This window comes from Colobus angolensis, unplaced genomic scaffold, assembly GCF_000951035.1.
Source record: "Colobus angolensis palliatus isolate OR3802 unplaced genomic scaffold, Cang.pa_1.0 Scaffold2, whole genome shotgun sequence".
Taxonomy (NCBI): domain Eukaryota; kingdom Metazoa; phylum Chordata; class Mammalia; order Primates; family Cercopithecidae; genus Colobus; species Colobus angolensis.
In genome coordinates, this window is record NW_012115154.1 from 24,738,849 (window position 1) to 24,751,481 (window position 12,633).

Genomic DNA, 12,633 nt, shown 5'->3' on the forward strand with positions numbered 1-12,633 from the left:
CATGTTCTCACTCATAGGTGGGAACTGAACAACAAGACCACTTGGACACAGGAAGGGGATGATCACACACCGGGTCCTATTGTTGGGGGTGGGGGGAGGGATAGCATTAGAAGATATATCTAATGTAAATGACGAGTTAATGGGTGCAGCACACCAACATGGCACATGTATACATACGTAACAAACCTGCAAGTTGTGCACATGTACCCTAGAACTTAAAGTATAATTTTAAAAAAAAAGAAAAGGGAAGCAGAGCATAAAAGTTTGGAAAATGTACAGCCTGGCCATGTTGTAAAAAATAAAAGCTCATTTTTAGGGGAGGAATACAAGCCGGCTTCAGAAATTTGAATAGCTAAAAAGAAGGGAAGTGCTGATAGACTACAGATGGGGAAAAGACCTCTAAGGCACTTCAGAGACCTTCAAGTCAGCCCCTCTATAGTCATCCATTTTCATGCTGCTGATAAAGTCATAGAGACTTGGCAATTTACAAAAGAAACAGGTTTATTGGACTTACAGTTCTGCGTGGCTGAGGAGCCCTCACAATCATGGTAGAGGGTGAAAGGCACACCTCACATAGCAGCGGCAAGAGAGAGAGCGAGAGCCAAGAGAAACAGGTTTACCCTTATGAAACCATCAGATCTCATGGGACTTACTCACTACCACGAGAACAGTACGGGGGAAACTGCCCCCCAACTCAGTTATCTTCCACCAGGTCTCTCCCACAACGTCTGCCAACTGTGGGAGTACAATTCAAGGTGAGATCTGGTTGAGGACACAGAGACAAACCATATCACCTTCCCATCAAAGGCCTGAAGTGCTAGAAGGACTGAATGGTTCCCTGGACCAGGCCCAGCCCCTGCTGCCCTGCACAGCCTCTGCACACTGTTCCCTGCATCCCAGCCACGCCAGCTCCAGCCACGGCTAAAAGGGGTCCAGGTACAACTTGGGCCACTGCTTCAGAGGGTGCAAGCTGTAAGCCTTGGCAGCTTCCACATAATGTTAAGCCTGTGGATGCACAGAATGCAAGAGTTGAGGCTTAAAACCCACCTCCACCTGGATGGATTGCAGAGGATGTCTAGAAAACCCTGGATGTCCAGGCAGAAGCCTACTGTAGGAACAGAGCCCTCTCAGAGAACCTCTACTAGGGCAGTGCAGAGGGGAAATGTGGGGTTGGACCTCCATATAAAGTCCCCACTGGGACCTGCCTAACGGAGCTGTGAGAAGAGGGCCACCATCCTCTAGACCCTGAAATGGTAGAGCCAACAGCTTGCACCATACACCTGGAAAAGCTGCACGCACTCAACCTCAGCCTGTGAGAGCAGCTGCAGGGGCTGATCCCTGCAAAGTCAAAGGGGCACAGCTGTCCAAGGACCTGGGAGCCCACCTCTCACACTGGTGTGTCTTGAAATAGGGACATGGAGTCAAACAAGATTATTTTGGAGCTTTAAGGTTTAATAACTTCCTTCCTGGGTTTCAGACTTCAAGTGGGGCCTGTAGTCCCTTTCTTTTGGTGGATTCCTCCATTTTGGAACAGGAGTATTTACCCAATGCCCATACTTGCATTGTATCTTGGAAGCAACTAACTTGTTTTTTTATTTTACAGGCTCATAGGTGGAAGGGAATTGCCTTGTCTCAGATGAGATTTTGGATTTTTGAGTTAATGCTGGAATGAGTTAAGACTTTGGGAGCCTGCTGGGAAGGCATGGTTGTATTTTGCAATGTGAGAAGGACATAAGATTTGGAGAGGTCGGGGTGGAATTATATGGTTTGGATCTGTGTCCCCACCCAAATCCCATGTTAAATTGTAACCCCCAATGTTGGAGGTGAGGTCTGGTAGGAGGTGATTGGATTATGGGGGCACATTTCCCCCTTGGTGTTTTTCTCATGATAGTGAGTGAGTTCTTGTGAGATCTAGTTATTTAAAAGTGTGTGGTACCACCCCCACCCCAAAAACTCTTACCATTATTTTAAATTTACGTAACAAGTCTTACCTTTAATGTGCTTTTCTTGGCCATCTTGTCTTAACTGTGCCTTTATGTACAATCTTTTTCCTTTAAGCCTAAAGTCTCAGCTCTGAGCTTTTGAGATATAAATTTTCTACCTTGTTTCACCTAACAGTCACTCCTAGAAATGCAAATTTAGGGCTGCCTAGCTAACAATTGCTTAGGGCAATGAAATGTAATTAGAAGATTAATAGTCTGAATAGGGAAATAAAAACGATTTGAAAGCTAGCAAATGAGAATTACTTGTAAAAGCTATAAGCTCTGCTTCTCCATGTGTCTGCATGTTGATATGTATTATGTGTATAATATTTGGCAAATAAAGCTAGCTTTAAAATTGTTGATAAAATAGAAATGGCTTCAGAATTGTCAGTTAAATATAATTCAGATATTTTTGGCTAGATCTACTGGTCAAATAGGTTTATGCTATCTCTACTACATGTTTTTAAGGGCAAAAAACTGCTGCTTCTATAATACTTCATATACTTGTTTAATTTGTCTGTAATATTTTGTTCTTGGTTTTGAGCCTCTGGATTCTGGGGTCTGGATAGGTGGCCATGGTGAGGCCTGGGGACATGTTATCAGTGGCCAGACCACCATTTACAAGGCAGAGTCAAGCCCAAGATGAGCCCCTTCCTCCTTGGCCCAGCTGTGTCTCCCAGCCATGCTGAAAGGGTTTGGATCTCCCAGGCATCATCTTCACAGGTGTCTTCTTGTCTTGAGCTCTACATTTGGTAGGTAAATTCAAGACCAAAATAGGCCCTGCCCTTCAAAACCATCCTGGGTACCACGTGACTGAAACTCAGAACAACTGGGGAAAAGACTAGCAGGAGAGTACCTGTGTCATTAGTAGAGTTCCTGCGTCATTAGCAGGAGAGTACCTGTTTCAAAGTTCTTTTCCATAATCTAAAATCTTAAAGTTATGCTATATTGAATTAAGCAATAAGCATAAATGTCTGAGTCATTTCTAAGTTAAAATACTAAAACATTAATTAGTAAACATAAATGTAAGTTTATATATTTTGGCATCTTATTTTTATATGGTATAGAAAAGCTACATATATTTACATATATTAATAAACAAAAACTTGAGAAAACCTATTTAAAAAGTTAAGAAATAGTTTTCATCTACAATTATTGATATAGAACAGTTCAAAATTACTTCCTAGGTTTTCACTAGAAATTAGGGTTACTAGTAGTTAAAACTGTAGTTAATATATGTAATTTAAACTAATAGACATAAGAAACAATTTTGTATATAGTGTCTAAAGAAAAGCAAAGTACTTTTTGGTGAGGAAAGTTGTAAGGCATGAAAATGTGTGTTGAGAAAAAAATAACTTTGTCTAGAAGCTGAAGATTGTTTCAAATTGAAGGAATAAAAAGGACAGAATAAATGAATGAAGTTGAAAAGAATGAAAAAATTGTAAGATTATAAAAAGTTTATGGAAATTTTCTGAGGTCAAAAGATGACAAATTGGACAGATTTGTTTATAAGGTTTTATTAGCTTAGTGTTGATAATACACTACGCAAAAGTAAAATTTGGTTTTCCCTTTTGAACAAGAATTTTCTTTTCTTTTTTTTTTTTTTTTTCTTTCCTGAGACAGAGTCTCGTTCTGTAGCCCAGGCTGGAGTTGCAGTGGCATGATCTCGGCTCACTGCAACCTCTGCCACCCAGGTTCAAGCAATTCTCCTGCCTCAGCCTCCCAAATAGCTGAGATTACAGGTACCTGCCACCATACCCGGCTAATTTTTGTATTTTTAGTAGAGACGGGGTTTCACCATATTGGTCAGGCTGGTCTTGAACTCCCAACCTCATGATCCATCTGCCTCAGCCTCCCAAAGTGCTGGGATTACAGGCGTGAGCCACCGTGCCCGGCCTTGAACAAGAATTTTCATGTAGTATTAATAAGAGGTAGCAAAAGACGTTTGTTCACCTTTTGAGTAAACTGCAAGAGACAGAGAGGAGGAGACAGATTCTGTCTCATGCTTTCTCAGATCTGTTGATTGAAAAACTGAGTCTCCTCTCTATCAAAGAAGAACGGTTTTTGCTTTCTAACCCCTTTTATCACTTTGGCTAAATGAGTATTATCTTACAATGCCTTGTGATCCTGTTTTGATTATTTTAAACCTTTGACATATTTGACAGGCTTCCCAAAATCAAATTTCAAATTGTCTTTTTTTGTTGTTACCTCAAACTAACTTTGGGATGCTACAGAGGACCCTTGCAGCATCCAAAAGACAGAGAAGCAGGATTATCTGCTACGTTAAGTTCATAAGCTAGTAAAATCCTAGAGTATCGTGCCTTCGAGGAGATTCATGAAAAGGATGGAAAGGACTCTAATAAGCACTCTTGAATGCCAAGTTTCTGATAACTTTAGGATCATATCGTTTAGACTGGGTATGAATTACCAGCACTCTAATGAACAGACTGACTGGTTTATGAAACTGATAATCCAATCAGGACGAATACCAAAGAAATACTCTGCCAGACTTTCAAGCTAAGTCAGCCAGTACTGAAATGGTTTTGATATGTAGTTTAGATGAACTCCATGATCCAAGTAAAATTTACCTATAATAACCCATCTAATAAACAGTGCTATGCACCTGAATTGGAGAAACAAAACTGATATTTAAGAAGATACAAATCTTCCATTTTGCTGCTATCACTAAAGTGAGAATGGCCAAAATGAACTTCAATCCCTTTGCAACTTCTGACCGAAGCAAGAACCACAAAAGGCATTTCAATGCACCTTCCCACATTTACAGGAAGATTATGTCTTCTCCTCTTTCCAAAGAGCTGAAACAGAAGTACAACGTGTGATCCATGCCCACCCAAAAGGATGATGAATTTCACATTGTATGAGGACACTATAAAGGTCAGCAAATTGGCAAAGTAGTTCATGTTTACAGGAAGAAATACGTCCTCCACGCTGAATGGGTGCAGCGGGAAAAGGCTAATGGCACACCTCTGCATGCAGGCATTCACCCCAGCAAGGTGGTTCTCACTAGGCTAAAACTGGACACAGACCACAAAAAGATTCTTGAACCGAAAGCCAAATCTCACCAAGTAGGAAAAGAAAAGGGCAAATACAAGGAAGAAACAACTGAGAAGATGCAGGAATAAAATAATCTTACATATAAGCTTTAAAACTTGAAATGAAAAAAAGAAGATATAAATCTAATGTTAAGGATGGACTCATGGAGAGCCTGGACAGATGCCTGGTCCTTCCTGAATCCTTAAAGCTTCTGTTATTAAAAGCTCTACACTCCACGGCCCATCATGGAAGAGATAAGATGATCCAAATAGAATATTGGCATGGTCAGTGTTCTAAATTGCTAAAATGGTTTATGACCAATGTTTGGTTTGTCAAATCTATAATCCTGGGAAGGCAATCAAAACTTCATGTACATTTCTGCTACATGATAGCCCACTGAAACATTTTTAGAGGGATTTCATTCCATTGCCATTGTCAATGCATGTTTTCTGATTGTATAGAAGCTTTTCCATTCAAAAAGTCTTGTGCTGTAACAGTAGATAAAAGGTTATTAGGAAACATGTTTCTCTCATGGGACATACCTGGAAAGATTGCTAGTGATAGAGGTACTTGTTTCACCAGACAAGTTGTAAAACAATGAGATAAGGTATCATAGGTACAATCACATTAGTATAAGCTAACTCAATTGACTGGATTTCTTTGGTCTAAAGTACTGTGGATTGATGACAGATCCACTTCCACATGGAAAACATAAGTTGATCCCTTATACAATAGTCACTGAAGGCCTATGCTCCTAATAATAGAACCTTACACATCTCCTCCTCCTAAGCTCCGATATGACTAAGTGCTGCAAGGCTTTAAGGCATTATGCCCAGGTGTTATTTTCACCAGGTAAAGAAAGCTTCCCATGGTCTACTGAGGACAGTCAAAGCCTACATTATCTAAAGCCTAGAAACAGTCTTCTGGAAACATCATCAGGGAAAGACTGCCCCTGCCACTTACGCTGCGGCAAAACTTCAGGGCCTTGAGCCTTGGGTTTACAATCTCACGGCTGAAACGGGCCCCTCCAGACTCTTCAATCTATACACCTGTTGGAGAGCTTAAGGTAAAGCTAACCATGAAAGTTTCTCCCCAAAAGCAGACAGCATCCTAGATGTGGACAGCTTTCCCAAGATCACGGATCAATACTGTTGTGCTATCAGGAGACTCATCTCTCAATAGTTCCTTTGCTTGTGCCACTACGAATAAAACTGCAGAAGGGGTCTCTCCTGTGTACTTGTGGGGTATACTTTTATTTGTGGAGAGTTTCATAGTCAATATTAAACATGGGCAACCTTATTGTACATCAATTTTAACAAACATAGCATACAAATGGCAAATAGGGGAAACTGTTGCAAGGAGAGGGAGCTCTCTGTATTATTTTTTAATTTATCTGTAAAATTTATTGAGAAAATAAACCTATTAATTAAAATTATCTGGATGTGATCAGGGAACACCCTGTCTCTTGATATATTGAACACATTAGAGCATCAACTGATTCAATTTTTAGAGACATCTAGCTTTAGCCAAACTGGTTGAAACCAGTATATATGTTTATTTCCTAGGTTATTTTAGAGTTTCTACTAATAACTTGATATTTATGCTTTTACAAACCTGTCAAAACTTTCAGTTAAGGCAGAAAAATCACAAATGTCTGAAAGGAGTCCACATTACCCAAACACCTCTGATACAATCAGCATGCCTAATTTCTTTTGGTAACATTTTTAAAGTGGCTAGTATCTGGTGATCACAGTGTAGATAGCATGAATATCTTCATCATGTCAGATATGAAGGCATAAGACATTATTCTTTACCAAAGTGATAAATTACTTCTAAGTATATTGAATTCAACAACAAAGAATGAATTTGCTCCATTTTTTAAATTCAGAAAACAGTTTTTAAAGGCTCATTTGTTATACTCATGACTTTAAATTATAGAGTAAGAATGAAAACAAGATTTCTCCTCTCTTCTCCAGGGTTGGAAGTGTTTTCATCAGTGTTTCTCTACTACTATTTTAATGTTGACAGGAATGACGTAATCATCTTATGTCTGTCACAGTATTTTTTTTAAATGCACTTTGTCAGAGGAGTGGAAACAACTCATCCTAAGCCCTTTTTCATTATTAAAGACAAAACAGAACTATAATATAATCTCAAGGAAAAAACACACTTCAGTAAATTCCCACTAGTATACCTGAGTCTTTACAGCAACTGCTGCTACAAAACACTAGGAGAGACTGGCAAATTTCCAAACAACTGCTGGTCCTCACATATACAAAAAAAAAAAAAAAAAAACAGGAAGCGACTTAGAATTCTTTGAAAAAATAATCTGGATGGAAGCAAGTGTATTAGTCTGTTCTCATTCTGCTAATAAAGACACACCTGGGACTGCGTAATTTGTAAAGGAAAGAGGTTTAATTGACTCACAGTTCCACATGGCTGGGAGGCCTTAAAATCTTGATGGAAAGCAAGCGGGAAGCAAGACAGGTCTTACATGTCAGCAGGCAAGACAGAGCTTGTGCAGGGCCACTCCAATTTATAAAACCATCAGATCTTGTGAGACTGATTCACTATCACAAGAACAGTATGGGGGAAACTGTCCCCATGATTCAATTCTCTCTACCTGGCCCTGCCCTTGACACATGCAGATTAATTACTACATTTCAAGGTGAGCTTTGGGTGGGGACACAGCCAAACCACATCAGCAAGTTTAGGAATAGAAATTGGTAATAAATATACAAGTGTGAGTAGAAAGTTAAAGGTAATACTGAAGATTGAGAAAAATAAATGGAATGAGAGATGGTTTTGGTGAAGGTTAAAATTGAAAGCTAAATTAAAGATGAAACCCATGCCACCAATTTCTGCTCCTTAGGTTTGTTTTAGATGTCAAGGACTGAGTTAAGAAAGACAAGAGTCAAATATGTACTGAGTAGGTTTTGAGAATATTTTGTAGATAACAAAGGAGAAATGTGAGAGCATTAAGATATTAAAATGTGAGAAGGATATTGAATTAAGAACCATTCTGACCCTGCCTAGGCTTCCATTAGTGCAGTATTTAGAGACTAGGCAGGTGGGCAAACTCAAATCCTGTCGGTGTGATACGTTAAGAATCCATAGGCCGGGCACAGTGGTTCACGCCTGTAATCCCAGCACTTTGGGAGGCCGAGGCATGAGGATCATCTGAGGTCAGAAGTTCAAGACCAGCCTGGCCAACATGGCGAAACCCCATCTCTACTAAAAAATACAAAAATTAGCCAAGCGTGGTGGCAGGCACCTGTAATCCCAGCTACTCGGGAGGCTGAGACAGGAGAATTGCTTCAACCTAGGAGGCAGAAGTTGCAGTGAGCCGAGATGACACCACTGCACTCCAGCCTGGGCGACAGAGAGAGACTCTGTCTCAAAAAAAAAAAAAAAAAAAATTCCATACAGTGCCAGCACCAGTCTCCAATAACGTATCTCCAGTGTCATCACGAAAAAAACCCCAACCTCCACAAGATGGACTCCAACTGCCTATTCTAGTATTTGAATACTTTCTCTGAATTGCCTTCTACACAAGCAAAATATAAGATTTTCCCTTCATATCAATGTCTTCCACTTAAATAGTCCACTATTGCCATCCATCTTGGGCTGCTCATGACTCTTTTTGTGACAATGTTTATACAACAGATCTCTTAGGTTACCACATGCAGCTTTCTTCTTAAGCACAGTGGAGTACAGAAGTGCATCTGAATCAGCCAAGCACACTGATGATGCCCTTCTCCTCGTGACTAAGCACAACCTCATCATCCTTACCATCATGCACCTCTAATTTTCTCTTCTGTCTCCACTATTCCTAGGACATTCAATTAATGATTTTGAAATTCTAAAATAATCATGTGGGTGGTTACACAAATGGCACTGAACAGCACCATGGGGAATGTACTCAATAGCAGTTTTCTGAAGATGCAAACATGCTTTGTATACATGCTGTTTCTTAGGCCCATCTCAAAAAAAATCTTTTTAAAACAAAAGGCATAATGTTAAAATATAAATCACTGACAACATGGTATTGGGGACAAGACAGGATGACCATATATTTTAATTAACCCTATCCAAGATATTGCATTCTGATCATCTCATTTCGACAGAACACACTATCTTGAAGAATGAATGTATTATTCTTCAAATGTCAACTATGTTAGCTTTGTTTTTGTCAAGAATTAGAAAGCAATAAGGTTAAATTTTCAGTCAAGCCTATACTTAACACAAATCGATTGCATATTTCAAAATAGCTAGAATAACTTGAATGTTCCTAGTGTAAATAGATGATAAACATTTAAGGGGATGGATATCTCAATTACCCTGATTTGATTATATGAATTTATCAAATTATCACATGTACTCCAAAAACATGTTCTTCTAATATGTATCAATAAAAAATAAATTTAAAAATAAAAAATTTAAAATATTTGTAGCTAACTGAAGAATGACCAATTTATTTTGAATAGAAAACATGCAGAGAGAAAAACTATCATGAAAATTTAAAACATGTGAACAGAGGGTAGGAATTTTAAAACGGTAATTTTTCTTAGAACTTTATGAAGTTCAAGAAAAATACCTTAAAACCAATATAAAGAATAGCAGGCACTGGACTAAGCAGTTCACCCACGATATCATGTTTTAATCTCACCACAGCCATAAAGCGGTAATAGCATGCCTAGTTATCATTCCAATTCTTCCTGCTGCAAGTAACAGAAAACCAGACCCCATCTGGCTGAAGCCAGTAAGTGAAAAGACTAACAGGAGGGCCAGCCTCAGGGTTCAAATACGTCACCAGGACTGGGCTGCGTCCCAGTCTCAGCTCTGCCAGTTCCTGTAGAATCCTCCTTCCAAGGTTCATGGGGTGGTTACCATAGCTTCAGGCCCTCACCTCATGATGACAAGACAGCAACACAGCCTCCATTTCATGTCTGTTCTCATTTCTACATTCAGTTAGAATTGAAGAAATTTTCCACTAGTACCCACAAAAATACTGAGTCCACCTGGTTGGCCTAGCTAGACATATCGCCAGCCCTGATTAAGTCGCTGTGGTCAGGGGCTTGGATTTTCTGGTTCGCTTAGGCTAGTCATATGTCCCATCCCGGGACTGAAGAAGCGCTAGGGCTGTTGCTGGAGAGTGGCTAATGTCCCCTTTACAAATAAGGAGCTCATGGTTTAGGAAGATGGGCTTGCCAGAAATCAGATACTTGTAAAATAAGTCAAAATTTGAACTTCAGTCTACTTATCTGAGCCCAAAGTCTTACAACCATTTATGGCTGTTATCCTAACACCTCCGTCGCAGAATGGAAGAGTCCTAAGACTGCAAGGACCCTTCCTTTTCTTCCAGATCCACTCTAAGTTGGTTGGTAATTTCTTCAGACCTTGCTTTCAGGGAAAGGAAAGACCTTGCTTTCAGGGAAGTTTTAAAAAAAATTACTTGCATTTGTATATTTTCTTTGTACTTTCAGCCAAATTTCTTCTAATTAAAGTACAACATAAACTGAACCAACACAATAAAGTAATTGTCATTTTAAGAAAAAACAAACTTCTACTGATTTCTGCTTCTGGTCATGGAGTGTGAGGGACCAGATTTAAGTTCTTAAACAACTACAAAATCAGACCAAAAAACACAATGGTTTCCAGGCAGTGGACGACAGGCAGTGCAGGGCTGTGATCCTTAAGAGAAAGGAAGCAACGAGCCAGGCGTTTCCAGGCCACAACCCAAATGGAGGCCAAGAGAGTAACAGCAGAGGATACAGAGAGAGGGTTCCAGGGGCCAAGACGCAATCCGAGGGGAAGCCCTTCCGTGGAGAGCTGGAGTCCTGGAGCGGCCTTCTCGAGTCTTCCCGAGCAGGTCTGGGCAGCGAGGAAACATCCGAGGCTGGAGTGAGCCACGCGGAGAAAGAACAGCCCCGAGCTCACAAGGGCGGGGAAGAGTTTCAGCTCGCGACAGTCCCTGGGAGGAACAGCGCACTATTTGGGGCGTAGAGTAAAGCACCGGAAGGCTCCGCTCAGGAGCGTGAATAGCACCGCCTGCTGCAAGCCTGGAAAGGAACGCGTTGCCTCAAGTCACTGCGATGTGTCACACGCGGCTCAGTCACCTAGGGAGCAGGAAAAGGCCAGCGGGCCACGCAGGGATCACCGGGGCCTGCATCCAACGCAAACGGCCAGGCCCACGAAGCAGGAAACACAACCCGCAGCGAGAAGCAAAGGGATCCACAGAGAGGGGCCAGGAGTCACGGACGACGCCAGGCAGTCGGCGCCCGCGCTTCCGCTGGCCAGGACGCCCGAGAGGCACGGGGGAATCGGGGGATCCCCCAGAAAAAACTGCCCTCGACTAAAAGCGCAGCGAAGGGGCGGTGCGCTCGAGACCCTGGAACGGGAACGACCACAGACACGCAGGAAAACAACCGGGTCCCAGGCCCAGGTGGGCGGGCGGCTGAGGAGCGTGGCTGCACCCACAAAGCCGCCGGGGCTGCGGACTATAGCGAACCAGGCGCGGGGCTCGGCCCTCACTACACGAGGCCTGGGCGGCTGCACGCCCTGCGGCTCCCAAACACCCTGCCAGGCAATCCCCAAACACGCCCGCAAAACGAGCCTCGACTGGCACGCACCTGCTTCTCGACGCTGACGCCCGGCGCGGGGAGGAGGCCGGTGAGCATGCGCAATGTGGTGTGGACCGGGCGTGGCCGGCAACCATGCGCAGTGTGGGCCGGGCGGGCTGGCGAGCATGCGCAGTATGGGGCAGGGCGGGGCTGGCAACAAGGCGCGAGGGGAGCGAGCGCGGAAGGGGGCGTTGCTACGGCAACGGCGGGCAGGCTGCAGGCCAGGGGGTTGCCGGAGGGAACGGGGGCAGACGTCCCTGGGTTCCGGTGTTCCCGGCGGAGTCGAGGCACGGAGAGGCTTTGGGGCGAGGGCGGAAAGAAGGGCGGCCCGCCAGGGAGTCCGTGGACTCGCTTTGGCCTCCTCTGAGCCGGGCCGGCGATGGCCGCAGCTGTGAGGCGAGGTCAGGTCCCGTAGCGGCGCGCAACCTCCTCGGGGGAGTCGGGGTCCTGGTTGGTTTCCACAGCTCTTCCTGAGGGTACGAATTTACGGCGGCCTGAAACCTTAGAACAGTGATCCCACGTCGGTCATTTCAGAACCCAGTAGGACCCGCTGTCATCAGGGGCCCCAGGCGCAGGGTGGTGTCGGCTTTCAGGGGAATTGGAGCCTCGTCACCGCGCGCCTCCGGCATGAGTAGAAGCTCAGAAAACGGTCGGCGGGGTTCAGAAGGCAGGAGATGAACACCAAGACCCCACGTAGAATTGCATCTTTACGTCCTAGGCTTGGTCTCGTGTGTTTTTATTGAGCGTGTTTAATGAGCTGAAATCACTTGCTTTGGCACCCAACGGTCGTTTTTGCCACCAAGCTCTGCCTCATGAGCGTTTAATACTGGGGTTTACAAAGCAACGTGTTCCTGTTCATCTTAGCTTTCAGTACTGGGCAAGGGTTACGTTTCTAACCCTGCCAGTGCCACAGGCTCATTATATATTGAAGGACTCACGTGGGGTTTGGTTTTCTTTTTTTTTTTTTTTTTTTT

General features: G+C 42.9%; 1 protein-coding gene and 1 pseudogene across 2 annotated transcripts in view; one reads left to right on the forward strand and one right to left on the reverse strand.

Annotated features, from left to right (window-relative positions):
• Positions 1–9,486: 9,486 nt before the first annotated feature.
• Positions 9,487–12,633, reverse strand: part of LOC105511477 — a 5,689-nt pseudogene continuing 2,542 nt past the window's right edge. The window contains exons 3-4 of the transcript XR_001001720.1: positions 11,951–12,129; positions 9,487–11,809 (exon numbers count right to left, since the gene is read on the reverse strand). The product of XR_001001720.1 is annotated as an uncharacterized protein C7orf13-like (transcript). The remainder of the gene's footprint in view (positions 11,810–11,950; positions 12,130–12,633) is intronic.
• The window catches only part of RNF32 (ring finger protein 32), a 37,199-nt gene continuing 36,484 nt past the window's right edge, over positions 11,919–12,633 (forward strand). The window contains exon 1 of the mRNA XM_011941542.1: positions 11,919–12,109. The gene's annotated coding sequence lies outside the window, so the exon portion shown is untranslated. The remainder of the gene's footprint in view (positions 12,110–12,633) is intronic.